This window comes from Macrobrachium rosenbergii, chromosome 13, assembly GCF_040412425.1.
Source record: "Macrobrachium rosenbergii isolate ZJJX-2024 chromosome 13, ASM4041242v1, whole genome shotgun sequence".
In the NCBI taxonomy this organism is placed as follows: Eukaryota; Metazoa; Arthropoda; class Malacostraca; order Decapoda; family Palaemonidae; genus Macrobrachium; species Macrobrachium rosenbergii.
Window position 1 is genome coordinate 43,128,913 of NC_089753.1, and position 5,000 is coordinate 43,133,912.

The 5,000-nt window shown below is 33.3% G+C and overlaps 2 protein-coding genes across 5 annotated transcripts in view; one reads left to right on the forward strand and one right to left on the reverse strand.

Moving 5' to 3' along the window:
* The window catches only part of LOC136845238 (uncharacterized), a 211,881-nt gene that overhangs the window by 63,118 nt on the left and 143,763 nt on the right, over positions 1–5,000 (forward strand). The window lies entirely within an intron of this gene.
* The window catches only part of LOC136845240 (glyoxylate/hydroxypyruvate reductase A-like), an 84,233-nt gene that overhangs the window by 43,231 nt on the left and 36,002 nt on the right, over positions 1–5,000 (reverse strand). The window lies entirely within an intron of this gene.

The window sequence follows — 5,000 nt, forward strand, 5'->3', positions numbered from 1 at the left end:
TGTTGACTCTGTCCGCAAGGGTTGTCAGCTGAATATTTCAAGAAAGAAAGGTTATTATGGATATATTCTGCATTCTTAACACGGGCCATTACCCCTTTACACTGGTCTTTATGGTCGAAAGGACCAGTACAAAATTTGGCTTATCTGGATCTTTCATCATGCAGTTATTCAAACTCTGATGTGTCTCCTTTCTGTTAAAAATCTGTCTGAAGGAAATACAAAGCGTCGTGCAAAAAGTCTGAGTCGTTTCTTTCCTTCCCTGCAAGTTCCTCGACAGCAATTCACAAAATTAATTATTAATCACTGTTAATATTAGGCTTATCTTTGAGGATATACCAGTGCTTATCCAAATAGGACTGTGTATGGTCCTCTAGAGAGGGCAACTCTGCTGACAACATTAAACATAACATTACACATCTTCCAGTACTCTCTCTCTCTCTCTCTCTCTCTCTCTTTTCTCTCTCTCTACATATATATATATATATATATATATATATATATATATATATATATAATATATATATATATACATATATATACATATATATATATATATATATATATATATATATATATATATATATATATATATATCTGCAAGGCAATTACAATTTAAGTGCCACCTTACATGAAAGTTCTCATTTCACTTTCTGTTATTTTCGACTGATGCTCCACAAACGAAAGACACTGTGGAGACAACTACCCGAGTCATGGCTGTGTATAATATCTACTGTACATATACAGTAATCTGCATTACAAATTTTACGGTCTTTTGATGGTCTGAATTACTTCAAATGGCATCAATTAAACATCGATGGTACAAAAGAGATACAGGACTAGTTAGGTCGCTGTTGAATAGGGTATCTGGAAGAAGGTCACCAATAAAGTCTGATGGATTGTTATGGCAGGCAGCCCACGCAACGACCTGTCATAATCCATCCCGACCTAAACTTGGATTATATCTCTTTGTTACATCAATGTTCTCTTGATACAAGTCCCCCGGTACAAGTTATGCCATTTGAAGGACCCTAAAAATCGTTGAACTTCAAAATTGTTTCTACCTATCATGATGACTAGAGTAGCGGTTTCCTCAGTGTCTTTCACTTATGGGGCTTCACTCGAAAATAAGAGAAAGTGTAATGGGAACATCCATATCAGTTACTGCTTGAAAAATAATTGACTTGTACTTATAGACGGAGGTTCAAATCTTACTTGAGAGGTGAATTTAATTCTCTCTGTCAGTTGCAATATTCATGCACATATACATACACACATTCTCTATAATATATATATATATATATATATATATATATATATATATATATGTGTGTGTATATATATATATATATATATATATATATATATATATATATATATATATATGTATGAGAGAGAGAGAGAGAAAGAGCAGGTAAGAAATTGGACTGGCCGGGAGGAAAGGTTAGTGAAAGACCTTTAAATAAGTACTGAAAAGAGATGTGCTGTTGATTGTTGTTAGCAGAATTGTCCTCTTTAGAGGACAATATTCGATACTATTTAGATAAGCATTGGCATATGCTTAAGAATAAACCTATTATTAACAATAATAATTGGGAACAAATTATGTGCTCCAGTGTCATGCAACGTCCAGTGGAGGAAAGCAACAAATCAAAAACTGTTTACATAATGTTTTGTATTTCCTTCCAGCAGAATTCTAACAGAAAGGAGGAACGTCAGACTTCAAGCTTTGGATAAGTGAATTACTGAAGTACAACACAGTTATTTTGTATTGGTCTTTGGAGACCATGACGATCATTGGAAGGAGTAATGGCCTGTAGAAGGACACAGCGTAAATCCATAACATTTATTTTTTTCATTAAGTCTTCAGCTGAACAGACTTCTGGACAGAGCTAAGAGACTACAAATCCAAAGGGTTCTCAAGTGAAATCAGCCTGCAGAGACAGACAAGTAATGGGAGATGGGGAATAATGAATATATAAAAGGGAGTAGAAAGAAAACCTTTACACCTAAGTTCAGGAGACGTCATATGAATGACTTTGGTCTTCGTCTGCACTTTTGGAAATCAGAAGACGCCACAACTGCAGCTGAGAACTCTCTCTCTCTCTCTCTCTCTCTCTCTCTCTCTCTCTCTCTCTCTCTATATATATATATATATATATATATATATATATATATATATATATATATATATATATATATATATATATATATATATATATATATATATATATATATATATTCACTATTATATATATATATATTTATATATAATGTATATATTATATATATACATATATATATATATATATATATATATATATATATATATATATTAAAAAGAACAAAAGGCGTTTTTAAACTCTGGTAGACGTAAATCTAAGATAAAACTTTTCCTTCCTTTTCTTTTTCTCGGTTAGGAAACCTTTTGTGAAGTTTATAATGTAAACATCTTGCCATTTCCAGTTACTGAAACGGTATCAGTGTCACTCGCTACAGTTTGACATTAAATTATTAATTATATTCACGTTATTTAAGGCGGCAAAACCAACTCCTTATAACCAAAACACAGATAAGTCATAACTCAAGGACTGCGACAGAAGCGCTTTCAGGACAGAGATGTGACGATAATTATGGCGGGTAGCCCAAAAACCGCGTGACCTAATCCACCCTGAATCTAACTGGGCTTGTAGCTCCTTGTACCATCAATGTCATATTGACACAAGTTCCCACTAAGAGTTATGACATTAAAAATAATTTAGTCCATGCAAGGACCCTAAAAATCAAGAAGCATTTTGAAGAATAAAGGTCTTAAGACGTGATTAAAATAGCCGACTTAACAGTCTCTTTCGTTTTTGGAGCATCTATTGAAAATGATAGAAAGTATAATGAGAACATTCATATAAATTGGCATTTGAACTATAATTGATTTGGGGATGTATATGTATGTAGGCATATATATATATATATATATATATATATATATATATATATATATATATATATATATATATATTTATATATATATTTATATATATTTATATTTACATATATATACTGTAATCCTTCGTTCACATGATACATATTGACTTTGTAACTAACGGTTTAATGAGAACCTAAAACTTCAGCCCTCGAGTAAGATTTAAACTAATGTCCTCATTTAGTTAACAAGACTCGTATATATGACGTAAAAAAGAAAATATAATGCCATCAATTTTGACGCACAAGAGAGCTTTCTAGGCAAATATACTAGGTGGGCCCATGCACTGAGGTTATTACAGTTACAAACATGCATACACACACACACATATATATACATATAAATATATATGTATATATATACATATATATAATATATATATATATATATATACATACATACATACATACATACATACATATGTATCCCCAAGGCTATTATGGTTCAAATGCCAATTTATATGAATGTTCTCATTAAACTTTCTATTATTTTCAATCGATGCTCCATAAACGAAGGACACTTTCGAGACGACTACTCTAATCACACCTTAAAGAACTTTATTCTTCAAAATGCTTCTTGATTTTCAGGGTCCTTACATGGACTAAATTACTCTTAATGTCATAACTCTTAGTGGGGAACTTTTATCAATATGACACTGACGGTACAAGGAGATAGAAGCCGAGTTAGATCCAGGGTGGATTAGGTCACGTGGGTTTTGGGCTGCTTGATTTAATTATCCATCAATCTTTGTCCTGAAATATATGTATCTATGTATGTGTGCATGTTTATAAATATATGTATATATAATATCTATACATATATATATATATATATATATATATATATATATATATATATATATATAAATTTCTGACTCACATCAGGATCGAACCCAGTTCTTTCAATTGAAAGGCAAGGGCGCTGCCCACTAGGCCATACAAGTCATAAAAGAAGTTGGAACCTGAGGGCAACTGCACCCAAGGAATTACCTGGGCAAGCTAACTGCTTGCATACCGGCGTGTTTTCCCCAACTTCCCGACTCAGCAATGACCCAGTTGACAGCGTTTCATTCCAATTATCCATTCTGAGTGAGTAAGATAGATGTAATCAATACACAATCACATGCGGAACAGAAATAAATTTCTGACTCATACCAGGATCGAACCCAGGGTTCGATCCTGATGTGAGCCAGAAATTTATTTCTGTTCCACACGTGATTGTCTTCTTCTTCTTCGTTTTAACATGCTTTTATACCCATTTTTATATGGGGTAAGCACGGTGCCTTCTTTGAAGGACTTTGATTTGGCGGTGGGGTAGGCCGTAACCTCGACCGGCTGCCCTGCCTGACATCGCTAGACCCCGTAACGAATGTGTACATGTATTACCGAAACCCCGCTCCCTTTCTCCCAGCAGCACGAGGAGAACTGGGCGGGTAGTCCGGACAGTTCGAGACGTGTGAGGTGTCTGTTATGTTTTTAGAAGATGTTGGAGTGGCTTTGTTTATGTGTGTATTAGTCTGTAACATCCATTTGCTTTTCAGCAAACCTATCCGTTGATTACATACGTAATCCCGGGATGTCTACACGGATAGCAAAGTTTCCGCCTCTGACTGGTCGGCTGCGGGGATTGAACCCTCGCCACAGGCTTCTATGAAGTCTGTGGTTGCCACTCTACCAACCAAGCCATCGAGGCTCTTGTTCCACACGTGATTGTATTATATATATATATATATATATATATATATATATATATATATATATATATATATATATATATATATATATATATATATATACATATATATATATATATATATATATAAGTAAAAATATTTTCATATCCGTTTAGAGAGATTTAGTTGTGAAATAAGTAAAATCTAAACTTAGAAAACTGTTTACTGCACTTTTTTTCGAATCACACAAGCTTACGTGAAGTTAATAACATAAAAATCCTGCTATTCCACTTTACTAAAACGATGTCCGTTTCTTTTGTTATATTTTAAGGGCAAATTTTTTTTATTGTA